General features: G+C 48.4%; 1 protein-coding gene and 1 pseudogene across 2 annotated transcripts in view; one reads left to right on the top strand and one right to left on the bottom strand.

The window, feature by feature from the left end:
- Window positions 1–27,487, top strand: part of LOC126538488 (FMRFamide receptor-like) — a 1,022,731-nt gene that overhangs the window by 528,721 nt on the left and 466,523 nt on the right. The gene's annotated exons all lie outside the window — the stretch shown is intronic.
- LOC126538376 (uncharacterized) overlaps window positions 4,589–27,487 on the bottom strand; it is a 174,423-nt pseudogene continuing 151,524 nt past the window's right edge.

The following is a 27,487-nucleotide window of genomic DNA, read 5'->3' as shown; positions in this document are numbered from 1 at the left end:
TTTGGCCGGAACACAGGATCCACGTGGAATGTGGTGTTATTCAGGATGATGTAGTGATCTTCAAGCAACGGCGGTCCGGTGAGGCTGCAGATGGCAGTCAACAGCACGCCGGTCCACAAGGGCGGTATGAAGACAAACGGATTAGATGAGCCCGTCCGAAATGCCTCCGCGCCCAGCTGTAATTATTTCGGGAACTAAAATCATTTGCTTGATTTATTTGAGCCAATAACGACCGCTGCCTTGCGCCAAGCTAACAATAAAGAGTGAAATTAATTTATAATAGCCGCCTTTCAATTGAGTGAAAGGGCGTGCGACGTCTATAGAATGCCATGTCCACACACGATCCTCATATGCTACTCTGTCTTAGCGTTTCTTTTGTTGGAGCAAATCAATGTACTAAAGCCCATTATTTGCTTGCCAGGAAAAATATGCTTACGGTAGTGACATCAGAAGATTAGATTTCTAAGCACAACAGGCACAGATATTTAAGGTTGGTCGCGTAATCACTAGGTCAAGGTCACGGAATTATAGCATTTATTATAATGCCGTCATTGTAATATAAAGTGTATGACGTCATATGACATGAATGCATGTTTATGATTCTGTTCCTGCTGCTCTGTGTTGTTCACGCTACGTGCTTCATGTTTCGCGGTATCAGACATTGCGGAGGGATAAAGGCATCATGAGAAGTGGCTAATGCTCGACATTCACGTCTCGCTGTAATCAGTTTATCTGTGTAAAATGAGGCAAAATGTTCTTTGTCATGTACTTGAAACATGAAGAAGCATCAATAGTATTGGTATCATTGTGGCCAACAGACGAGGCAACGGTAACACATCGCCCGCTCACCGATATTACTGCAGCACAAAGGCCAGCACCGCCTGGCTGAATCCTTCCGTACATCGTTCAAAATGCACAACAATATTTTAGATTGTGCTACCACTACTACAGAAATGGCCTGTAAAGATATGCACACCGTACGCGCATATGTAATTACGTAGTGCTGCTGGCAGACAACGCGTAGCGCAATCCACACTGTCCTTGTTTCAGCCACCGGCCTGGCGGCGACTCCCATTGATCTTGCGACCATTTGAGCTTTGGTGCATCTGAAAGTTTAAATCCGGTATAGAAGTGATAGGTAAGGAGAACTTTCGTTTGTTGGCTAGCCAGCCCGCTCGCTCGGTCATTTGTGATATTCGTTTACATTGACGCTCATGTCCACTGTTCATTTCTGCACGATTGTTTTGTTTTAGATAGGAGTGAAATATGCTCGATGTATGCAAATTTAACCTAACACTACTACTATAAATTACCATTTCGTAACAACAAAAGTAACTATAGAACTACATTAGCTAATGAATTTGATTATTATACTCCATGCTGAAATGAACTGCCTTGAGTGAAAGACCATTAATTGGGTTTTCTTTGTGGTTTTTTTAAACAAAAGGGAAAAATAACTGAGTGCCCGTCCAATCTGTGCTAAAGGATGACCATTGAAGCTGTGTATGTGTTCCCCTTAAGGCGAACATTACCTCCACTGGGGCTCGGCCCAGCATTGCACTATCTTCAGGATCGGCCCACATATGGGGAGTGTTTAACGTGCGCTTCCCTTCCGCCGTGGGGTGGCCCGGTATTGGACTATCTTCTGGTTTCCTTTCTACTCGCGGACACGATAGCGGAGAAAGTAGCACTTAAGAGCTTTGCTGTATCATATCGAACAGATGGATAATCTTCTACGAAAACAACCAAGCGTATTGTCCCGATCAGCCCGAGTTCCTGAACGAGGGAGGGCTCGAGGCACCCTTCGTTAAACAGACGCTCTGCGTCTGTTTAACGCCCGGTGATGAACGATGACTGACCGGCTGTGTTCGTCGGTGTTTATTTCGCTGCGGTGACGAATGTAGCCTACTGAGCCTGGCAGGCCACCGAGCCTGGCGGACCAATGAAGATTATGCCCGATGGGGCGTCACATGCTTGTTACACCCTCTTACCTCCAGCTTGTTTGGTACATAAAAGAAACAAAAGTCCATGTTCGGAGCATAAGGCTCTGCCTCCGTCCTAGCCGAGTCGACGGTGCCTGCTACCCAGACGAGTAACGGTCAGGTGGCCTCCGCCGTCGATTACCTCGCCTGAGCGCCTGTGTTGACGGGCCGGGTGTGGCAACACCGGGTGCTGCCTGAGCCAACCTCGCTGCATCCTGAGGTTCCGCAGTGGTCGGCCTTGTGAGTGGGGACGGGCTCGACACCGGCCCCACGTGCGCCGCACCACTGGCACCACTTGCCGCCTTTGAGGTTGGCGGTGCTCCGCTAGAAGAAACTGGTGTTGCCGCTAGACCTCCTGCTGGCTGGAACACTGAAGTGGCAGTCGAAGGTGCTGGCCAGGTGCCGAGGTGAAACCTAACATGGTCGGCGTGCCTGTGCCACATGCGGATGAGCAGCGATGAGGCGCTGGCAGGAGACACCACCTGTCCGGCGGACCAGGGTGGGCCAGGACGAAAGTTCCTGACGAAAACTGGAGCTCCCGACTCCGGCAAAGGCCCGGGACGGCACCCTCGGTCAGCAGCCAGCTTATGCTTCAACTGCTTCAGGAGCACTGTGAATCGGAGGTCCGGATGCAAGACGTCCAAGGGTGTCTTGACCATCCGACTCTGATGGAGCTCACAGGGGGCACAGCCAGTGACATCGTGGGGCGTGGTATCCGGGCAATCTGCGTACGGAAATCCCCAGTCTGGCTTTTCCTGAGCTTGTCCTTGATGGTTCGCACCACCCGCTCGGCTGCACCGTTTTAAGCAGGGTGGTAAGGCGGAACCATCATCCGGCGGATTCCGTTCTTCTTCAACAGGCCAGGTACTCTGTGCTGGCGAAAGCAGGACCATTGTCGGACAAGATGACGTCCCGCAATGCCTGGGCGGCGAAGACCTGTCGTAGCGCTGCAATGATGAAGTGGTGACAGGTAGAACCTCCACCCACTCCGAAAAGGCGTCTACCGCCAGCAGGAAGTAGTGGCCTTTGAAGGGCCACCCAAAATCCAAATGTAGGCGGGAGTGGGAAAAGCCAGGGAGTGATTTCCACATGACCTGAGGCCCGCTGATGCTCCTGGCAGGTTTGGGAGCTCTGCACCAAATGAGTGATATTCTGGTCCAGGCCAGGCCACCAAACATGGGATTGGGCCACCATATTCGTATTTTGCACGCCAGGATGGCCCGCGCGCAGCAACTGCAGGACCCTGGAACGGAGACTTTATGGGATCACCACTATGGAACCCCACAGTAGGCAGCCCTCAGCGGCCTTGTGACTGTAGGCCTGCTGAACTAATTCCTCCCCACTGAACACCGCCTTGACCACCTGCGACAGGACTGGGTCCCGGCTGGTCGCTTGCGATACCGCAGATCTGGAGAGCACCTCCCGATACTCGTGCTCCAGCATGAACACTTCAGCAGGGTCTGGAATAGCATCAGGCACCTCAGGCAGGGGCAGGCAGCTCAGCGTAACAGCAGGTCTCAGGTTCTTTCCCGGACGGTAAACCAGCTGGCAACTGCAAACTGCTAGCCTCAAGGTTCAGCGACCACTCGAGGTGATGACTGCACAGAAACTGCCTTGTCAGGCCCCAGCAGCCCCAACAGCGGCTTGTGGTCCATGACCGCCTCGAACTTCCGGCCCCCCAAATACTGGTGGAAGCGTTCGACACCGAATATGAGGGTCAGGGCTTCCTTGTCCGGCTAGCAGTAGCGTTGCTTTGCAGCATTAAACCGACAAGAAGCAAACGACGCAGGGCGTTCCTGGCCATCCTTGTCCCGGTGCGCCAGAATGGCTCCCACGCTGTACGGCGACGCATCTACGATCAGGACGACAGGCTTGGCAGGATCTAAATCTACCAGCACTGGAGCGTTGGTGATTAGCTCCTTGCTGCACTGGAAGGCCCGGTCCTGCTCCTTCTTCCAGACCCATTGCTGACCGTCTCGAAGTAGAAGACGGAGCGGCTGTAGATGCTCCGACAGGTTAGGCAGGTAACTCCTGTAAAAGTTGATGAGGCCGGGGTAGCTCTGAAGCTCCTTCTTGATCAGGGGCTTGGCGCCTTGAGCGCAGCATCAATGTTGCGGGGAGCCGGGGATAGGCCAGCCTGAAAAATGACATGTCCCAAGTACTGGGGGCCAGAAAAATGCAATTTTCCAGCTTGAGCTTGAAACCGGCGTCCTGCAGTCGTGCCAGAATGTTGTGCAGGTTCTGCAGGTGGTCACTGTCGTCGCTGCCATTAACCAGGATGTCATCCAACTACACCGCCACGTGCCTCATGCCCCTGAAGAGGTTGTCCATCTCCCTCTGAAATATGGCTGGGGCTGAGGCCACGCCTAACGGTACGCGCGTGTACTGGAAGAGCCCCAAAGTTGTCGATATTGTGACGTACTTCCCGGAGGTATCCCCGAGCACTAGCTAATGGTGTAAGCAACTCTGAGGTCAAGCTTGGTAAACTTCAGTCCACCGGACAACGCTGACCAAATTTCTTCAATCCAGGGCAACGGGTACATCTCGACGGTAGGGACAAGGTTGATGGTAACCTTGAAATCCGCGCAGATCCCGACACTGCCGCCTCACTTGAGGACTGGTACATTGGGAGTGTCCCATTCACACGTCTTGACGGGCACAAGGATGCCCCCTCGCTGTAACCGTTGCAGCTCCTGGGTGACCCCGTTCTGCAGGGCGACCAGCAGTGGCCGAGGCATGAAAAAACGGACCGGGCTTCCTAAGGTACACAGGTGGCAGCCGTCGTGCCAGCGAATGTGCCCACCCCTTGCTGAAACAGGGACTTGAACTCGGTCAGGAGGTTGGGGACTCCTTTCGCTGCATGCAGGCTGGCTTCCGGCACTCTGGCAGGCAAACGCCCAGTGCATGAACCCAGTTATGGCCCAGCAACGTCGGCGACGATACCTTGGTTAAGTAAAGGGGAAGGGTTGCCTCCCTGTCGCCAAAGCAAACGCTGACATGGGCCTGACCCTGGGCATGGGAGAGCTGCCCGGAGTAGTTGCGCAGAATCACGCCTAAAGCATCGATGGACACGCCGGGAAAAGCACGTTTCAAGAGTTTCCCGGCCATTACTTACACGCTGTCCCTATGTCCAACTCCAAGGAAATGGGGTGCCCACAGATTTCGACGGTCAGCATGTACAGCGACACAGACGACGGTACAAGGCCTGTGTGCCACATGTCGACAATCGGCGGGTCCTCGGCCTCGACGTGGAGCCTGGCCGCGGAAGAACTTGAGCCTGCTGCCGCAAGCTCCGCCGCGTACTCTTGTGACGGCTACCCTGGCCGCGGGCTTGTGTGGTACCTACGCTTGAACCAGACTACTGCTGCTGTTTGCTTTTCGTCCTCCCCCTTGGGCATACCCGTGCTAGGTGGCCAGGTTTTCCGCACGTGAAGCATTGCGCCTGAGAGAACTGGCACCGTGAGGGGGAGTGGGCACCACCACAGCGACCACAGGTACTGCCCTTTGTTGCCAACTTGTTGACTGCCGCTTCCGCCGACGGTCAGCCAGTCGCACGGGCAATCTCGCCGGCGTCCTTGGCGGCAGCTTCCTTTGCCAGCGCTGCCTTCACAGCGTCGTCCAGCGAGGGATCGGGAAGCTCCAGGAGTCGCGCCTGCATGGCGGTGTTGTTGATGCCGCAGACGGGACGACCCCGGAGCAGCGAGTCCAGTTGGTTCCCGAAAACGCAGGCACTCCCTAACCCTCGTAGAGCAGCAACGATCTGCCCGAGGGTCTCTCCTTGCCGGCGGCTCCGGTTGTTGAAGCGGAAACGCTCCAATAGTGTGGAAAGGTTGAAATGCGAGCGCAGTATGGCGAGCAGCTCACCCAGCGTCTTGTCATACGACGTGGCTGGCTTGAGAAGGTCGAGCAGTAGACTGAAGTCGCGGGTCCCCCAGCTGGCAAGAAAAATGTCACGCTGTTCGGCCTCGGGTGTGTCGTTTGCCCGGAAGAACACGTGGACGTGTTCCTCGTAAACTGGCCAGGCGGACCCATCTCCCTCGAACGGCTCAAGCCTTCCGTACAGTGGCATGGCAGCTACCACGGGTTGCGGAGTTTCGCCACTCGCGGCGGCGTGGGACAATCCATGGGTGCTCGTCACCAGTGTCACAATCCGCCTGGGTGGTTCATGAGCGAGGGAGGGCTCGGGGCACCCTACGTTAGACAGACGCTCTGCAGCGTGGTTGTGATGAACGATGACTGACCGTCGCTGTGCTCGTCGGTGTTTATTGCGGCGCCTGGTCAGGTTGTTGTTCCCGGCCTCGTTCGAACGAGCGCACGCAGCAGGTAGCCGGAGTGTGCAGCCACCCGCTCGCTCTTATGCCACCGCATGGAAACCGGTGCCATACACTTCAGATGCGTAGGTGACCAGAAGGCAAGATCGCAGACGACGATGATCGTCACTCGAAGAGTGCCGCTGCTTCTACCATTGGCAACTGCCTTCGAGTTTCCGTTATCTTACCAGACACCGTTCACCAGAAGGACTTCTTCTTGGGCAAGTTGGTGCTTAGATTTGCTAGGTATACTTTGTGGCGCAAAATACATTTCTGGAAAAGGGACAGAAGAAAGGGAGACAGTGAAGGGAGACAGTGTTGGCGCTTCACTGTCTCCCTTTCTTCTGTCCCTTTTCCAGAAATGTATTTTGCGCCACAAAGTATACCGTTCACCAGGTTCTCCCGAGCCGACTACGTGGAAGTCGGCACACTGCATCACCGAGGGATGCACCCAGTCCCCCAGGTGGTATTCATGACGCCACCCGCACCGGCAGAGCCTTTCTCCAACGGCTGCACCAGACGCCGCAGCAGCACAAGTTGACAATGCGAGAGGGTCCGCACCGGGTGCAACGAAGGTAATCGAGGAGCAGCAGGCGGAAGAAGAACGCTCCTCGTCGAGAGGCAGAGGACTGTTCCGCATGCGACCTGCGGGGCAAGAGTCGCCCCGCACTGGCTGCGGAACAGGCGCCGCTTACCTTGTCGAAGAGCATGGTCCGTCCTGGAACGCAGCCGGGACTCCATGTACGGGCGCCATTGTAGGAAAGGCGCGGTACATAGTTCCCACAGATAGAATAAACTTTATTGTCCAACGGACAAGGTGATCTACCCACCCCCCAACACGCAGGTCAGGGGGCGAGTGCCGCCGCCTCAGATGCAGGCTGGGAGGTCTTGGGTCCTAGCAGCCTTTTCAGCCAGTTGGACGAGCCGGAGCTGGAGCCCCAATTCTGGCCAGCTGCGCCGAAGAGTGCTCAGTCACGATGGTGATGATACCTTGTTTAATGGCACAAAGCTAATGTGGGGGATAGGCCACAAACCGGATGGTAATATGAAAAAAAAGTAAAATAAATTCATGACTCGCACCTCATCTTGCGCGCTTCTCCTCTTTTTCTACCAATGGCTCCGACCACCGTGGGGCTGTCATATTTCTAACTTACAAATACAGTTAGTGGGGTACAGTCTAATATTGCAATTGTGCTCTCCCCTATTCGTAGTGGGCCTGCCGCGATAAAAGGTGGTGGCTGCGAATTGGCATCCTTCTGTCTGGCTGGCCGAGTTCAACTGCATCTCTGGACGTGTTGAACGCGTTGGGCGCCATAGCCGAGCAATCATGAAACTTCTGTAACTTGCGCACTTCTAGGCTTCATGACTCTTGATTTTTACTGGTTTGAGTTTAATGGATTATAGCTACTGTGGTAGAGCAAGCTCTCTCAAGCGTGACTACTCCCGCTGGATCGACAAAGGCTCTGCCGAGTTATATGTATCTGTGAACACCGAGCGAGAGGTTAAATTTAGCTGCGATTGCGTCATACGTGGCGCAGTAACAGCGCCATCTGCGCTTACGATCCATGCATTGTAGAGTAATGGTTTCTCTGCTCTGCCCAAAGACACCAAGGTAAGGCGAGCGGGCAGTACGGTTGCAAAGATATATGTGAGTGTGATGTGTGGTGCGCGACATGGTGCGGCGATCGGGACGGTCAGGAGCAGACGACGCTGAGTGCACGCGCGCCGAGGTGGAAGAAGGAAAAAAACGACGCCGAAGAGTATCCGGCACGAGAACGCGCGGCGCATGACAGCCAACAAAAAGAAGAAAAGCCTCACCAACCAAGAAAGACCATGGAGCGTCGGTCAGCCAATCCGAAAATCGGCCAGACCAAAAGAAAAAGCGTGGTACGCCGGCAGAACGGGGGGACACGCAAGAGGACACGCACGACACGCAAGAGGACACGCAAGAGGACACGCAGGGAGACGCCGGGGAGACGCCAGGAGAGTCCCACGAAACGACGGCAGGAGGAGGTCAACCACCAGAGCTGGCGTTGAAGACGGGCCGTCGGGTTCCGGACCCGAGCCCACCAGGACTTCACCCGCCCGGGGCCTCCTGCCAACTTGTTCCTGTGCGTCGCCCGTCTACCCGAGCGTGCCGTCAGCTCTTCAAGGCCGGTGAGCTTTTGCGCCAGTTGGCAGGACGAGAACAGTCGGGCTACGGGCCCGAGTTCTACGCCAGCTGCCCGGCCAGAACGCCACCCCCGTCTGCCGTGCCGCCTGCTGCTCGAGGCTGGAGTTCGAGCTTCTGCGCCCGTGGGCGAGACAGGAGCAGTCGGGCTACGGGCCCGAGCTCTACCTCCAGCTGCCCGGCCAGAACGCCGCCGCCGTCCACTCCTGCCACCAAGCCGCCCACTTTACCTCGCCTAGCCAGAGCTGGCGCGTTCCGGTCGCCCGGTCGGTCAGCTTACACCGCGACCTATGGTGAGACCGGCACCACTCCTTTCGCCAGCTTGTCGCCGCGTCGAGACTGTGACGCGTCCCCGCCCTCGTGGCAAGCCCGGACTCGCGCCTTCGTTAAAGCCCTGTGTGTGTTCCTTACCGCAATGTCCGCTTGAGTGTTTATTTTATGCATGCTTTCTATTTCTTTCTATTTGCTTTATGCCTTTTTAGTGTAATTAAAAGTCTTTGCGTGTGTGTTCGAACCAACGGCTTTGTCCTCAATTGGGTTCTCGGAGGCTCCGCCTAAGTGAACCGTTAAAACATTGAGTACACGAACCTTTGCCCCCATAAGTGGGTCATCACAGTGAGGCTATTGCTTTTTTTTATTTATCACGATACCTTCAAAGCCCAGGGGGCGTTACAAAAGGGCGTGGAATAAAAGAAAATTCGCAGTTCCGCCCGTAAGGCGAAGCACCAAATGTGATAGCAAATTAGTATATAGCTGTACCAAGTGAGGGTAGAAGTTTTATTGGCCTTATAATCTTGTAAACATTCCCTTACTAACTAAATTAACAATGATAGAATATGTAAGCGTGACTCAATGAGGACGTAGAAAGAAACAGACACACAGAGATAGCGCTGTTCTTATGTGTCTGCTTCTTTCTACGTCCTTGTTTAGTCACGCTTATACATTCTATCATGAATTCAAATCAACTAGCCCGTCAACGTGTTTTAACTAAATTAACCAGCACGGTGTCACGCGCGCTCAGGTAAACAAGAACACAAATCGGTAGATAAGCGCGGAAACTCGTTGGGAAAATTCTGGACAGGAATCGCGGCAGGAGCAAGCGAATTGACCTTCATGCATGTCTTGCTTCAGCGCGAACGAAACGTCCAAGGCATAGCACATACGAAGCTACCGGCACTACGCCAACTCTGCAAACATCGCAGATCACTTTGAAAATGAGCCACGCGCGGGCGCGCACTTTAACCACGTCGCAGATCACTTTCAACACATACGGGTGCCGGCAACACGTCGCTACGGCGTCCGGCAAAGCGTCTACTAATGCCCCAACCACTGGCACGCGTCGCAAAGCTTCGGCACGCACCGAAGCGTCAAAAGCGTCGGTCGGGAACACGGCGAAGCGTGACGACGCGCAGCGATTATGTCTACTGCCGATGCTAGAAGTTGGCCGACGCGAGGCGAAGCTTCGCTGGCGCGCACCAATGAGAGGCTGCGACGCGTCGCAGGCGTCAACCAATCGGAGGCTGCGAAGCCTCCGGCTGCTATGCCTACGATATCCGCCCGTGTGAAGGCGCCGGCAGCAACGATCTTCCGAGTTCCTTGGACGTACGACGCGCGCGACAATGTTCCTGAAAGAGGGTGTTGTAGTAGTAGTCCGACAACCACACGACCGACCGACCGACGACCGTGGGTTGTGGCAGTGCGACGTGGATCCGAAGCAACTGCGAACGACGCCGACTAATTCAACCTGCCCACTGGGTTCCGCCGGGTTCAGTGCGATCGTCTGCTAAAACAGCCATCCGAATCACGATTGCCGCAACGTCTGTGCTTATTGTGTGTGTATTCTGTTGTGCTCAAAACGAATGGAAAAATGTTTACGAGCTCCGAAGTGTGTATAATCAGCACTCGCCTATCACCGATGTTGTTTACTTTACGCGTAGGCATAGCGCGTCCATCGAGTTCGTAACTGGCGAGTGAACGAACCCAGCTGAGAAACTCTGTCGAAAGAAATGAATTTTCAATTCCGTTTGGTGCTGCAGTGATTTCAAATATGGCACTCCTGACTTCGTGTGATGTGTGATGATGTGAATGAACCGTGTGGAACTTGGGGTGGTCAACCGCGGCGTGTTTCGTGTGGTTTCGGGTGACTCAAGTTTAACGGGCAAGCTCTGCGCTGTTCCCAGTCGCAAAGATAACTTTCGAAAGCGAAAGACACTAGTAGCCGAACTATGGGAAGTACTTACATAATCAGCCATGCCGCCCGTTTCAGCTGACACTGCGCTCTTCAATTCGGCATGTGAATTCAGTTCAGTACAGATTCACTGTACTCCTTCATTCACTTCTTTCAAGTGCACCCGTCTTTTGGGCTAGTTGGGGAGAAATCGCTCGTGTAGTAATCAAGAACACTGACGCACTGAAGCATACGTAACAACGCAGTCATGTTTGAGTCAGTGTGTCCTTATACTTGAGCACTGCAAAAAGAAATTATCTGTTTGCAACGTGTGCCCCGTGTGCAGTGCATAGCTGGACCTGCATCATGCAAGACCTACGCATGTAGCAGCGTATAACACGATTGCTTCGATTCCTGTTTCAGAAGCAGCAAGTACTAAGTCGATGAAACTGAAATTGATTTTTTATCTCACATTTTGCTTATGGGAAGTGTAGATGGTGTGAGTGAATTGTGGGGAAGGTGAAAAGGTTTCATCAGTGTTTTACGCAGTCGGTATGCTTTAACTGCTGGAATCGCTTCAGCTTCTACTAAAATGTTTCTTGCTGCGATACCATAAATTGTAGTCAGGACAAACATCTACTCAAAACCAAGTTACTAATACATCTGCGCAAAATGTGTTTGATTAACAAGTTACCACTTCCACAACAACAATATGCCGATTCACAGCATATGTGCTTGCAGTAAATAATAATAATAATAACAAACTTTGTAGTAGCACTCCAAAAAGTGCTGTCATGCGTATCAGCCGCCACATAACTGCTACACGTCCAACCTACTTCCTTGAAGGCACCTCTATAAAGACTGTTCGGGTCCTTCCAAATGTGGGTGTAATATTTAACGCTATCAGTCAATGAAAACCTTGTTTTCAAGTGTATGAAGTGCCTTAAACCTTCCCTTTCTTGTGGTGTTGATAGTATTTATTCCGTAGAGCTTAAGACTTATAGAAGCATACTTGTTCCCTGTTCTCACAAGCATCTTCAATAGTTCCCTAAAGTCTAGTACGTTTTCTAGCAATCGGAAGGTAGCACGGGCATTGCCCATGCACAAATTAGGTGCTAGATGTGCAGTTACTGACTGCGGACCTATATCTATTCTCTGGAGTGCGACAAAAGTGTTTGAATCAATATCGGATTCCTTGCTTTCTGTTAGTGCTAAGAGCATTTTAATAAATGGACAGCATGACTTTGTGTGCCGACGACCTAAAACTACTTGTACAGTGTTAACTACTGCATCGACTTCCATAATGACATTTTTCACTCTCAAACTGGTGCAGAAACAATAAGTACTCTTAAATGCTTCCTATACTATGGCATTAAGTTATATGCAGAAAACGCACCATGTGAAATTTTGATACACCCTACGTGATGCTCCACTCCTTAGGGTCGATGAAATGAAAGATCTTGGTGTGTACTTCGACAAAATGCTAAGCTTCTCCTCACATATACACAAAATGCCCTTCAGGCTTTTAGAATTGAATGCCGTATATTGCATGATTTCCACTCACCTCTTGGGTTTCTGCTATTCTGCTGTGTGTCTACAGCTACTAGAGTATGCCTCTGTAGGAGGTGGTGCAACGAGCCAATATAATTCTGATCTCATTGAAAGCATTCAGAATAAATTGATATCTATCTTACAGGACCACTCTTGCCATTCTGGCGACCACAGTTGAGCCTTCTCAAGTATACTTCAACTCGCACCTCTAGATTCAAGACTTAATTAATCACAACTTTTGTTCCTGTATAAGGTGGTCGATGAGATTATACATTCCCTAAAGCTTCTTGGTCATACGCATTTGTTCGTGCCGCAACAGTATACCATATAGCATTCCACATTCGTTGCCTGGCCTTGTTGCAAGATTGTGCTATATAAGACTCGACTCCAAAACATACTTCAGAGCTCATTTCCTGTATTTTGTGTATCAGTAGATAGTCACGTAGTATTAACTGCCTTTTACTTTTCCTCGTTTCCTTTCTTACCTATTTGTTTCTCTGTCTTGCATTCTCTTGCCTGCCACATTCATGTTTTCTGTACATTTTGTCTCACATAGTGCTCGTTAAGTGCACCAGTACAAAGGTTCTCTAGCTGTTCCTGGGCACTACAATAAACATTTGAATGATTGATTATTATCGTAGTATTAAATCGTTCTTTTTAAGTATGTACTAGAATACTATTGCAGTGCAGTAGCTTTTGTGCAATTAAAAAAAGGGCATTAATTAAGAAAGTGCAATAACAATATGCTATATGCCGATCATATGCATGGTGCTATTAATTTCTTCTGAGTTTTAATAATGGCTGGCTATTGTATCCAGTTTTGTGCAATAAAATAATATGCCACAGCAATAATTGCGTGCCTCGCAGATCAAATTGAATATATCTTTCTCAGTCAAAACATCATAGCAGGCTGAAAACAATAAACTGCAATTTTTCATTGTATAAAAACTTTTTGTGCGCAAGCAGGCAGGGACAAATAAGATGGGCAACACAAGGACGAGCGCTTCCTTCTGTTGCCCCTCTTCATTGTCCCTGTCTGCGCATAAAACGTTTTTAAATAATGAATGTGTTCCAACTAGGCCGACTTGCAGTTATGCTTCTGCAATTTTTTTTGTGTGTGCTGAGGAAGTACATAAATTGTGAAAATAACCTGTTTATATATTTCTTATATTATGCAAATGAGCGGCTCCCATGCATTTCAATAAGCGCTTCAATAGTACGACTTAGCAAACGGCAGCGAAAGACCCCTATTTATCATCATCATCCTCATCATCAGCCTGGTTACGCCCACTGCAGGGCAAAGGCCTCTCCCATACTTCTCCAGCTACCCCGCTCAGTACTAATTGTGGCCATGTTGTCCCTGCAAACTTCTTAATCTCATCCGCCCACCTAACTTTCTGCCGCCCCCTGCTACGATTCCCTTCCCTTGGAATTCAGTCCGTAACCCTTAATGACCATTGGTTATCTTCCCTCCTCATTTCATGTCCGGCCCATGCCCATTTCGTTTTCTTGATTTCAACTAAGATGTCATCAACTCGCGTTTGTTGCCTCTCCCAATCTGTCCTTTTCTTATCCCACCAACGTTACACCCATCATTCTTCTTTCCATAGCTCGTTGCGTCGTCCTCAATTTAAGTATAACCCTTTTCGTAAGCCTCCAGGTTTCTGCCCCGTATGTGAGTACTGGTAAGACACAGCTATTATACACTTCTCTCTTGAGGAATAATGGAAAACTGCTGTTTATGATCTGAGAATGCCTGCCAAACGCACCCCTGCCCATTTTTATTCTTCTGATTATTTCCGTCTCATGATCCGGATCCGCCGTCACTACCTGCCCTAAGTAGATGCGCTCCCTTACCGCTTCCAGTGCCTCGCTGCCTATTGTAAATTGCTGTTCTCTTCCGAGACTGTTAAAGATTAGTTAAGTTTTCTGCAGAATAATTTTTAGGCCCACTCTTCTGCTTTGCCTCTACGGGTCAGTGAGCATGTATTGCAATTCTTCCCCTGAGTTAATAAGCAAGGCAATATCATCAGCCAATCGCAAGTTACTAAGGTATTCTCCATCAACATTTATCCCCAATTCATCCCAATCCAGGTCTCCGAATACCTCCTGTAAACACGCTGTGAATAGCATTGGGGAGATCGTATCTCCCTCCTGACGCCTTTCTTTATTGGGATTTTCTTGCTTTCTTTATGGAGGACTATGGTGGCTGTGGAGCCCATATAGATATGTTTCAGTATTTTTACATACGGCTCATCTACACCCTTATTCCGTAATGCCTCCATAACTGTTGAGGTTTCGACAGAATCAAACGCTTTCTCGTAATCAACTAAATCTATATATAAGGGTTGGTTATATTCCGCACACTTCTCTATCACCTGATTGATAGTGTGAATATGGTCTATTGTTGCGTAGCCTTTACGGACTCCTGCCTGGTCCTTTGCTTGACAGAAGTCTAAGGTGTTCCTGATTCTATTTGCGATTACCTTAGTAAATAGTTTGTAGGCAACTGACAGTAAGCTGATCGGTCTATAATTTTTCAAGTCTTTGGCGTCCCCTTTCTTATGGATTAGGATTATGTTAGCGTTCTTCCAAGATTCCGGTACCCTCGAGGTCATGAGGCATTGCGTATACAGGGTGGCCAGTTTCTCGAGAACAATCTGCCCACCATTCTTCAACAAATCTGCTTCTACCTGATCCTCCCCAGCTGCCTTCCCCCTTCGCATAGCTCCCAATGCTTCCTTTACTTCTTCCGGCGTTACCTGTGGGATTTCGAATTCCTCTAGACTATTCTCTCTTGCATTATCGTCGTGGGTGCCACTGGTACTGTATAAATCTCTATCGAACTCCTCAGCCACTTGAACTGTCTGATCCATATTAGTAATCATATTGCCGGCTTTGTCTCTTAACGGATACATCTGATTCTTGCCAATTCCTAGTTTCTTCTTCACTGCTTTTAGGCTTCCTTCGTTCCTGAGAGCATGTTCAATTCTATCCATATTGTACTTCCTTATGTCAGCTGTCTTACGCTTGTTGAATAATTTCGAAAGTTCTGCCAGTTCTATGCTAGCTGTAGGGTTAGAGGCTTTCATACATTGGCGTTTCTTGATCAGATCTTTCGTCTCGTGCGATAGCTTACTGGTATCGTGTCTAACCACCGACTTCTATTGCACACTCCTTAATGATGCCCACAAGATTGTCGTTCATTGCTTGAACACTAAGGTCCTCTTTCTGAGTTAAAGCCGAATACCTGTTCTGTAGCTTCATCTGGAATTCCTCTATTTTCCCTCTTACCGCTAACTCACTGATCGGCTTCTTATGTACCAGTTTCTTCCGTTCCCTCCTCAGGTCTACGCTAATTCGAGTTCTCACCATCATATGGTGACTGCAGCGCACCTTGCCGAACACGTCCACATCTTGTATGATGCCAGGGTTCGCGCAGGGTATGAAGTCTATTTCATTTCTAGTCTCGCCGTTCGGGCTCCTCCACGTCCACTTTCGGCTATCCCGCTTGCGGAAGAAGGTATTCATTATCCGCAGATTATTCTGTTCCGCAAACTCTACTAACAACTCTCCCATGCTATTCCTAGTGCGTATGCCATATTCCCCCACTGCCTTGTCTCCAGCCTGCTTCTTGCCTATCTTGGCATTGAAGTCGCCCATCAGTATAGTGTATTTTGTTTTTACTCTACCCATCGCCGATTCCACGTCTTCATAGAAGCTTTCGACTTCCTGGTCATCATGACTGGATGTAGGCGCGTAGACCTGTACAACCTTCATTTTGTACCTCTTATTAGGTTTCCCAAGAAGACCTGCCACCCTCTCGTTAATGCTATAGAATTACTCTATGTTATCAGCTATATTCTTATTAATCAGGAATCCGACTCCTAGTTCTCGTCGCTCCGCTACGCCCTGGTAGCACAGGACGTGCCCGCTTTTTAGCACTTTATATGCTTCTTTTGGCCTCCTAACTTCACTGAGCCCTATTATGTCCCGTTTACTGCCCTCTAATTCCTCCAATAGCACTGCTAGACTCGCCTCACTAGATAACGTTCTAGCGTTAAACGTTGCCAGGTTCATATTACAATGGCGGCTTGTCCGGAGCAAGGCAATAGTTTCGCCAGTCGCATCACTAGGGTAGATAACAACGAAAACGCGTAGGTTTAGCCGAAATGCAATATCAGATTAGCAACAAGGCAGATTAGGCAAACACGTAGTTTTCAGTGACAGTTTTAAATAGACACGTATTACGTAGTATTAAGTGTCTTCGATCGTTACATGCGCTAATAGTAAGAGACCTCCTGTGCTGGCCGAACTGAAAGATGTTTCACGTAATAGTATTGTTCTGTATATTTTTTTCTTTTGTCGCTTCTTTTTTGTTTCTCCTTTTTTCGCTTATATTTAATTGCTTCATTGGCTTGCAGACTGGAAGTAAAACAAATTTCCAAAATACGATGGTCCCAATTCTGCTCGGCTGGGATTGCTAAGGAAGACACGCCACAATACTAAAAATGGTCTCGTTCCTGCATGCGTAAATCTCGGCCCTTTTTTCTCTCTTTTAGCGCGACCAAGACCTCCTTGTCTTGCCGAACGTGATCTGACTTTGCGAACCCTTTACTTTTCTTTAAAAAACTTGGTGAGACAGAAGACGGGGAGGAAGTTGTACGGCCGGCATGAGAGACGAACGTTCACTTAGAGCCCAGCTCGAAATCCATCGCGTGACCCGGAGACATCATGGCGCTGAGCGGACACGTTAGTGGCCGGCCTTGCTCGCTACGCGTGTCGCCCGTGGTTCGCCCACATTCATCGACCAAGGACGCATGTGTGTGTGTGTGTGTGCCTGTTCGTGCGTTGTCTGGCGAGGTGCTGTGTAAGTCTTGAATAATGCTCGCCTGACATGCGAATGTCTTATGCGAGAAGTGGCGCTGCCTTCCACCAAAAGAGCTCCGTTCTTGCGTGTCCTGTCACCGCACTGGGCCCTCGACAATACCTGAAGTGCAGTTTCGCTGTCAGGACCCTTCTGATTACCTGCGAATACCTGAATGTCAGGTATCATTAAGAATTGAAGGCGGCCGACTAATATTCGGCTCTCGTTGCCTAGTTTCTTCAACAACGGGGTTGCGGGTGCCAAGGCCATTTTATTCAATTTATTCATGATTGTACTGTAGTCCAAAAGACCAGCCAAAAAAGAGCAAGAATGAAAGCCTTTTCGCTTACGATAATCTAGTCTAATTTCTCACGCAATACTTCTTTTAAGACACTGGCTTTGTTTCATTATCTTCCAAAGCTAGCCACGCAATACGCGCAAAAAAGGTCTCACTTTTTAAATGTAATATCGAACACAGTGTACGCGAAGGTGTTAAATACGTTCATTTTCATGATTATTCATAATTTTTCTCAATTGATCGTCACTCACTGTGGTAGAGCTGTATTTTCCAATATAAAGTGTGTTTGAAGTATTTATGTATTACTCAATATTTCTCAACATTCTGAGATCTGAAATCTACGCCCCTGTGTCCTGCCATCATTTTTTTATTATCTAAACAAACTTATTCTCGCATTGAACTATTATTTAATATTATTTAACTACCATTTCAACCAATATGTACATACACCTACGTGGTACATCACTGATGATGTCTGTTATCTATCTATCTATCTATCTATCTATCTATCTATCTATCTATCTATCTATCTATCTATCTATCTATCTATCTATCTATCTATCTATCTATCTATCTATCTATCTACCTATCTACCTATCTATCTATCTATCTATCTATCTATCTATCTATCTATCTATCTATCTATCTATCTATCTATCTATCTATCTATCTATCTATCTATCTATCTATCTATCTATCTATCTATCTATCTATGTTCCCGCCACCTGGGTCACGGCGTAGTGAGTGGTCGAACGGGTAGCGCATAGGGCTGTTGCGCTGAAGAGAAAGGGGAAGTAAAGACGGAAAGAAGAGCGGCGACAAAAATAAAAGCGTGAAAAGAAATGAAGGGGCGGAATGGAATAATTATAGTCTTTCTAATAGGCCACTGCGGCGTAAAAAGGTCAACAAAGCCTTCAACAACTTTCGGTGCGACGACAGTTCATGTTGGCATTCCAAGATTGACTGCTCTGAAGGTGACCTGTCGTCATGACGTGCCAACGCGATCGCTAATGACAGCCAGTGTGCGCTGTATCGAGGACAGTGGCAAAGAATATGTTCTATAGGCTCCTCGCCACCGCATTGACTGCAGGCCGCGCTCTCGACCATACCGACTCGGAATACGAAAGATCGTGTGAAAGCGACACCAAGCCACAGTCGGCAAAGTACTGCTGTCTCGAGTCGAGAGAGTCCAGATGGGGGTCGAAGTCGAAGGGACGGGTCCAGTCGGTGTAGGCGTGTGTGCTTCAAGCTTGGTGTGTTCCATAATGTTATGATGGCGTCACTTGTTATCCCACGGATTTTCATTGCAGTGTCTGTTCTTGAGAATGGAATGGAGTCTTGCAAGCCCTCCTCATGTGCAGATCGTGCTGCTGCGTCGGCATGTACTTTACCCATTATGCCACAGTGGCTTGCAATCCACTGTAACGTGATGTCGTGTCCTTGCTCGACGAGGTGGTAAAACAGCAGCCTCATTTCTAGAACTACTTGTTCGTGGGGTCCGCGGCAAAGAAGGCAATGTGATCATGCGTACCGCTCTTCAACGTACCTTTAGCACGCGTATATGGATCACTGTAGATGCGGGACTGGGCGAATGTAGCTTTTTGAAGAAACTCGGTGAGGCTGACTTGGAGTGCTGGGCATGTGTCGGTCGATCTGTGCTGGTGTTCAGTGAACCAGTTTGATGCCAACTTGGGTCACTCCCCGGGTGTGTGCCAGTAGCTGTGTGCCGATCTTCAATCAACGTCTTCGATGTTAACTCGGGGAACTCGGTATATGCCAATGGGAATGTGCCTCTCTGAGTTCACTATGTTAAACCGAATCGAACCCACGCCACAAGGGTTTGTCAAGGACCCAAGCCCGACGCATTAGCAGGGGCCACCACAAGTGCACGTGGTGTGTGCTGCCTTCAAAAGAACGCTTTACCGCGGACGCTTTAGCGAGCTCCGCCATGAATACACTGGTTATGTGCCGCTCTTCAATGAGCCTCTCGCCAAGTTGAGTCACTGAGTATGTCCTACTGAGGGCTGCGGCGAGCGAGGGAACAATCAGCTTTTTCCACTGCGTTGTGCCACCACCTTACGGGGCTCTGCGAGAAACAAAACGTATGGCGTGGGGGCACCGCGGCATGCAGGAAGGCACGCTGCTTGAAGTGTACTGAAATGTTTTTGCACGCTTGTCAGCCGCTGCAATTATCATTTTTGTGTGGCTGAGCGCTTCCTGCACAAGAAACCCATATGCCGACAATAACTTCGGAGCCGCTGACAACCGCAAGTCATCGAAATGTAACGATGAGTTTTGGGGCAGACATACGCCGAACGGATGCATCACGCCGTAACGCCATTACCACAGCGCCTACGCTTCTATGCCTGAATTGAATTATGGTCTTTTACGTGCCACAACCACGATCTGATTATGAGGCATGCCGTAGTTGGGGCCTCCAGAGATTTGGGCCACCTGGTGTTCTTTAACGTGCACCTCAGTCTAGGAACTCCGGTGTTTTCGCTTTTTGCATTCTGCTCCCATCAAAATGGAGCCGCCATGGCCGGGATTTGATCCCACGACCTCGCGCTTAACAGCCCAAAACGATGGCCACTAAGCAAGCACAACTGTTCATTGTATTCATATCATTCCTATCTAGTCGCTCTCAATATTAATCCAAGTATGCAACAGAAGTTGAAATGCCTTCTTGAGCGCTCTTGAGCACTCGAAAACGGCCCAGATTAAGTTCGAGCCGGGTTCAATACCGCGCGGTAGAGGTTAGCCGTATCGTGCCAAATTCCTGCATTTGCTACTGTTATACCTGCGCTGAACGTACGGCAATAGGACAATAAAATCTGCTTTCTTAGCTCAGGTCTGACCCTAGCTCTTTAGAGGGGCGATCCTGCGCGCCGTGTGCCTATACAACACTAGAACGACGCATTTGTTTAGATCGGCACGTGCGCAGCCACCGCTCGCTGTTCGCTCAAAAAAGAGTCGAAACTGTTCAACGCTGACGCGAAATAATGACGAAACTCTGAAAACGTGCACGTTTGCGCTCATGAGAAGCGTTGTATCACACTGAGGCTGGCAGGCATGAGCACCTCTGCGCTTGAAAAAAACGGGGACTACGTGGTAGTATACAGGTGGATCATTTTTAAGGTCTATATAATTTTTATTTTTCAATCGCCTGTTGTCGATAACATAATTGTAGTCCTCGAACTGGATTATTCAGAGACGCGGACATCACTTGCACGAGAAACCCTCATACATTTTCTAATAATTACAGAAATTCCCTAATAAACCTAATTAATTACTTTACATATTAGGATTTACGAATTGTAGCCGGTGACATTGCAGGGCGTGTGCAATTAGAATGAATTTCCTGTATGACACCAGTTTGGAGATAGGCGCGATCAAACTCACCCCAAAATGCACGGTTGTTCCATTTAATTTTTATCAAAACGCTCTTTTATGCACTGAAGCGCAAAAGTAACTGGAGCACCTGTGTCGTCGTCCCACAGTATGGGAAATAATACGTCCAAACTGATCTCATCCTGGAAATTTATTTTAATTGAATAAGTCTCGCAAATTCACCGGCTACAATTCGTAAATTTCATCATGTCCGGTAACGTAATTAATTAGGAAGTTAATTAGTGAATTGTTGGTTAATTCGATGAACATTTTTTTCGATTTCTCGTGCTAGTAATATCCGTTTCATGGAATATTCTATCTCAGGGGCAAGAATTACGCTTCGAGCAGCAGGTATATTTAAAAAGCCCTTAAGGCTTAAAAATGATCGCCCTGTATATTACTGAGAGGGTGGTTATTGCTGATATTGAAAGCTCGTTCTCACTTTTCGTGCTCTCCATCAGGCATGTAGTTTGTCTACTCGATAGCGTATTGCTAATGTAAACTCTGCGAACGTAGGAGCTCTTTAGAGAAGACGTAAAGCGATCAAACGAAAACGCCGATGCCTGCCGTATTTGCGTAGCGACTGAGCGAGATTGGTAAAAGTTTACGCTGCAATATCGAAGGGTCCGTCACTTGTTGCCTGCTTTACATAAGAAGGAAACTGTACTTTTCTGTAGCTCGCGAATTTGTCACGATGACAACACAGATATGTGATATCTGCCACTCCTTGTACTCGCATATCATTCATCGAAGCGCCGGCGAGTGCGACTAACAGCCTTCCATCAGGAATGATGATGCCCCGGTGTTGGCGCCGTGCCGTGTCGCCACTTCCCACTTCTTGCGTGCTAAGCCCCTTGTTCAGAAATGCGTCTTAACTTGAAGCCCACGCTTGACTTGATTTACATGACGTCTGTCGTGAACGCACCAAAGGAAACGCAATAAACGTCTTGAGCGGGTTCACACCAGGCGTCATTTGTATCAAGTCAAGCATGAGCTTCAAGTTATGTTGCAATATAATACGGGGGCAAGAGTCGCTCAGTTCAAGTTGTTATGGTCGGAACTGAACTATAAAAGCAGTTTCCTCCGCCCTACTTGCTTACCAGTGTGGCGTAGCCAGAAATTTCGTTGGGGGCTCAGGTTGCAGCTCGGCCTCTTTTTTATAGAATTTGTCGAGGGATCAAATACATGAATAATAACTTAATTTCCATTGCCAAAGATGCTGCAAACGAATTATTGAAGGCTATGCCGTGTCAAGACAAGTGAAATATGTAGTTTTTCATAAAGCAATATACTAGTATGCCTCAAGAATTGTACCCGAAATAACTGATATCAATGCTTCGATGTTTTCTGCTTATTTAATAAGTAAAAAAAAATATCACCCGGCCTTTAGAACTATATCAGTTTGAAACCAGTAAAGCAGTGCATGCCGCTGACATAAAAAATTTAAGGGTCATGGAATGAACAAGTAGAGGAGAAATATTTTAATGAAACTTTCTCATTCAAGAACTTTCTTTATATATTTGTACATATGCAACGGCCAGGGAAAATCTCAATGACGCTGTCCTTTGTTCCAATGTATTGCGCAGGAGCAGCTCTTACCGACCGTGTATTGTGAGTATAAGCACCGAAATTATAGTCGCAACAGAGAGTACATACAGAGAGCAGGAGTTCTGCAAAATATACGAGGGCGAGTAAAATGAAAGTGAGCCAAAGCGAATATATAACAAACGGTGTACTTTATTTAAACTTAACCTCCATGAGCATTTAGACATTTGTCCCACTGACTAAATGTCGCGTAATTGATGTCCCATAATACTCATTGGGTTGCTGCATCAAAAAATCTGTGACTCTTTCACGTCGTCGTCCAACACTAATCTAGTTCCCTTGAGCTGTTCTAGAAATGCCCCAAAATAAGGAAGTCGCAAGGCGACGGGTCCAAGATGTATGGCTGATGTTGCAGCGTTTCCCACTTGAACATTGCCAGTTTTGTATAACCACATTAGCGACGTGTGGATGGGATTTGTCGTGAAGCAAGATGACCCCCTTCCTCAATTTTCCAGGTCGTATGTTCTTGATTGCGACAAGCAGCCGATCCGGCGTTTCACAATATCGTAAATCATTGATAGTATCTCCAGGTTTAGCAAATTCGATCAGTAATGGCCCCTGACTATCGAAAAGAAAGTCAACAACGCCTTTCTGGCAGAAATGACTACCTTTGCTTTCTTTGGGGGTGGTGCATTCGAATATTTCCACTGTAAGCTTTGCCGTCGTGTTTCAGGCTTGTAGTAGGGGTACTATGATTCATCCCCGATCACATTTGCAGGCAAGAAGTCGTCACCCTCATTGTGACACTGGATAAGATGAGTCAAGGCAGCGCCAACCTCTCCGTCTTCTGGCGGTGGTTCAAAATCTTGGGCAGCCATTCGATACACAAGAGCCAATAACCAAGATGTTGATGAATTATGATGTGACCCGAACCGTGACTGATGTTCATACATCCTGTCAGTTCATCGATGCATATCCTCCGTTCCTGTATAATCAGCTCATCAATCTTTGAAGTTGTGTTGGAGGTGATTGTACGGTGGCTTTGGCTCGGCATTGGATCGTCTTTGCAACTTTCACGTCCTTCTTTGAACTGTTTGCCCCAACACTTCACAGTGGCCGATGAAAGTAAATGTTCAACGTATGCGAGGACTCATTCTTTTTGGGAAACACCTTCAGCTGTCAAAAACCTCACGACACCACGCTCTTCAACTTTTGGAGTGTCCATTACGTCACGCAACCGTGTTCAATCCAGTGTATGAGAGAATCAAAGAACTTTGGTCCGCACACCTGCGTATCACTTTTGTATTTGAGAGATCCCTGTGTGCTATGCGCATGCCTCGCAGATAATGAACTGAACTATTATTGCGTGGGATGCGTTTGCTCACTTTCATTTGACTCTCCCTCGTGCATTAGAAATGCGAAGATACAATAGATTATAAAAATGCGGAGATCATCATCATCATCAGCAGCCTGGTTACGCCCATTGCAGGGCAAAGGCCTCTCCCATACTTCTCCAACTACCCCGGTCATATACTAATTGTGGCCATGTTGTCCCTGCAAACTTCTTAATCTCGTCCGCCCACCTAATTTTCTGCCGCCCCTGCTACGCTTCCCTTCCCTTGGAATCCAGTCCGTAACCCGTAATGACCATCCGTTATCTTCCCTCCTCATTACATGTCCTGCCCATGCCCATTTGTTTATCTTGATTTCAACTAAGATTTCATTAACTCGGGTTTGTTCCCTCACCCAATCTGCTTTCTTCTTATCCCTTCGTGTTACACCCATCATTCTCCTTTCCATAGCTCGTTGTGTCGCGCTGAATTTAAGTAGAATCCTTTTCGTAAGCCTCTAGGTTTGTACCCCGTACGTGGGTACTGGTAAGACACAGCTGTTATACACTTTTCTCTTGAGGGGTAATGACAACCTGCTGCTCATAATCTGACAATGCCTCCCAAATGCACCCCAGCCCATTCTTATTATTCTGATTATTTCAGTCTCATGATCCGGATCCGCGTTACTACCTGACCTAAGTATATGTATTCACTTACCACTTGCAGTGTCTCACTACCTATCGTAAACTGCTGTTATCTTCCGAGACTGTTAAACACGACTTTTGTTTTCGGCAGATAAATTTTTAGACCCACCCTTCTGCTTTGCCTCTCCAGGACAGTGAGCATGCATTGCAATCGGTCCCCTTGGCTACTAAGCAAGGCAATATCATAAGCGAATCGCAAGTTACTAAGGTATTCTCCAATTCTTCCCAATCCAAGTCTCTGAATACCTCCTATAAACACGCAGTGAATAGCATTGGAGAGACCGCATCTCCCTGCCTGACGCCTTTCTTTATTGGGATTTTGTTGCTTTCTTTATGGAGGACTACGGTGGCTGTGGAGCCGCTATAGATATCTTTCAGTATCTTTACATACGGCTCGTCTACACCCTGATTCGGTAATGCCTATGACTGCTGAGGTTTCGACAGAATCAAACGCTTTCTCGTAATCAATGAAACCTATATATAAGGGTTGGTTATATTCCGCTCAGTTCTCTATCACCTGATTGATAGTGTGAATATGGTCTATTGTTGAGTAGCCTTTACGGAATCCTGCCTGGTCCTTTGCTTGACAGAAGTCTAAAGTGTTCCTGATTCTATTTGTGATTACCTCAGTAAATAGTTTTTAGGCAACTGACAGTAAGCTGATCGGTCTATAATTTTTCAAGTCTTTGGCGTCCCCTTTCTTATGGATTAGGATTATGTTAGCGTTCTTCCAAGATTCCAGTACGCTCGAGGTCATGAGGCATTGCGTATACAGGGTGGCCAGTTTCTCTAGAACAATCTGCCCACCATCCTTCAGCAAATCTGCTGTTACCTGATCCTCCCCAGCTGCCTTCCCCCTTTGCAAAGCTCCCAAGGCTTTCTTTACTTCTTCCGGCGTTACTTGTGGGATTTCAAATTCCTCTAGGCTATTCTCTCTTCCCCTATCGTCGTGGGTGCCGCTGGTACTGTATATATCTCTATAGAACTCCTCAGCCACTTGAACTATCTCATCCATATTAGTAATGATATTGCCGGCTTCGTGTCTTAACGCATACATCTCATTCTTGCCAATTCCTAGTTTCTTCTTCATTGCTTTTAGGCTTCCTCCGTTCCTTAGAGCATGTTCAATTCTATCCATAATATACTTGCTTATGTCAGCTGTTTTACGCTTGTTGATTAACTTGGAAAGTTCTGCCAGTTCTATTCTATGCTGAAAATTCGGAGATGGAGCATGATAAAGGGCAGAAAAGTGTCACTGGAAACAAAGTTCACTTCACCTATACACAAGACCTCGCAGCATGATATTTAAATATACAGAAAAGTCTTCAATAATTCTACGTATCTAAGAAAATGTCACCGTATATAATGTTGGAAACAAGGCAAATAAACATGTTGCGCAACCACAGAATCACAGATCACAGCACCCCCTCCCTCCACTCCACCTGATGTATCGCACGCGACCGCAGGCGGCGCGCTTCCTCCCTGCTTTTCTGCCTTGCGCGCATGAGGCTGAGCCACCATCATCGGCTCACCCATCCCACCTCCCTCCCCACGCTTTCAGTCGTACGTACAGCATGTGGCGCATGGTAACGATGTTATCGCCCTTTTACTTTATACGGAACATGAGGGCGACGGGGAGAGTAGGAATGCGCCAGGAGTGTCCATATAGTTGCTATCGCAGTAATACAATAAGAGTATCCGGGAAGTGAAGTGCCCCACGGCCCATTACTTACAGCAAAGGAAGATGTAACAGAATGGAATTTTCAAATGCCATAATTTGCGGCACCACAACAATGTCTCCTTTATCTTTTGTGGGGCAGGGGCACGGCAATAAAAACGGAAAGGAAAGCATGTTGGCCGCAATGGAATGCCTGCTGTGGGCATCTAATGTGGCTAGCGAACGAATATTGAAGAAAACGTGAGATGCTTGGTCCACGGAGGTCCATACGCATACCGCTCGGTATCCCCCCCCTACACCGGCGAGATAAAGCTTCCGGAGAGGTTGCGCTCAAGCGGACGCTTTGCAACCCGTTGACTCCCGGCTGTGACGGCGGCGAGTGACTTTTTTATCTCGTCTGCCTGCCAGAAAGCTTCCGCAACAATGCCAGGAGAAAATCCACTCGGCCAGAGAAAAACAAACGCGCATCGAAGTGCGACGCGCGGCGGCCGAGGCAACACGATAAAAGTGCATGCGCTCCGGCTAGCTGCGGCAGCCCGCGGGTACCGAAAGCAAGAAAAGATTGAAGAGGCTCAATGTGTCCTCGCCAATAAAAGTCAGAGTAGAAAACTAAGAAAGTAGTTACCTTTGCTGGCTTTAGTGTCTTGACATGGATGCGTTGGCGCAGGTGAAAAAAAATGTTTGTATTCCTTTCTGTGACATGATGGAAAAAATGAACCACCACAACGCTTCGATTCCGGCACCACTGGCCTCCTTGAAGCCCTTGGGTTCAGCGAGAGCAGGGAAAAAGTAAACATGTCCTCAATAGAGATTAGTAAGAGGCGATTGGAAGATTGATGGAACAAAAGAATGGAAACGACAAAAAACGGAGATGTACAAAAGCAAAGATCACAATAGGGGGTCAGGAAATTTTGTTGTGGGTGTTCATCGTGGTACTTTTTTTCTTTTTCTTCTTTACTTTATCCTAGGTAGGGCATTAGGCAGTACAACAGCAAGAGCTTGGTGGCGCAACCAACCACCCCCTTCGAAATGGGACGTTCATAACATCCATCCATCCATAAGCGAACGAGCACAGCAAAAGATGAAAGAGCGAATGCGGAGCGGCAGATGGAAGACGCGAGCCACGATAGGTGGAGACCAATGAGAGGGGCCCCTTCAGTTAGGTGCGCGCGGGAAACTGGTATTATGCGTACGCGGCCGACCGCTCGCTTCGTACTATCGTCTGCTCGCGCTTGTTTTGTTCGGTTGGTTTGGTCTCGTTCGCACTTCCCGTTATTGTGTTCTCTGATCCCTTCTTTTAGATCTAAAATCTAAATAAAAATCTAAAATAAAGGATAATACAACACGAGAACGAAGTCAGAACATTCAACCGTATACGCAGCGCCGTCGCCGAACATTCTGAAGACGCCGACCACAAAACTGCTTTCCAGGAAAGTGAAATCCTTCAAATAGAGACGAACTCGCGGAAGAGACTACTACTGGAGTCATGGCACA

The sequence above is a fragment of the Dermacentor andersoni genome, chromosome 4, assembly GCF_023375885.2.
Source record: "Dermacentor andersoni chromosome 4, qqDerAnde1_hic_scaffold, whole genome shotgun sequence".
NCBI classification, from domain to species: Eukaryota; Metazoa; Arthropoda; class Arachnida; order Ixodida; family Ixodidae; genus Dermacentor; species Dermacentor andersoni.
Note: the sequence above shows the minus strand (reverse complement) of the source record. Positions and strands in the feature narration are given on the sequence as shown.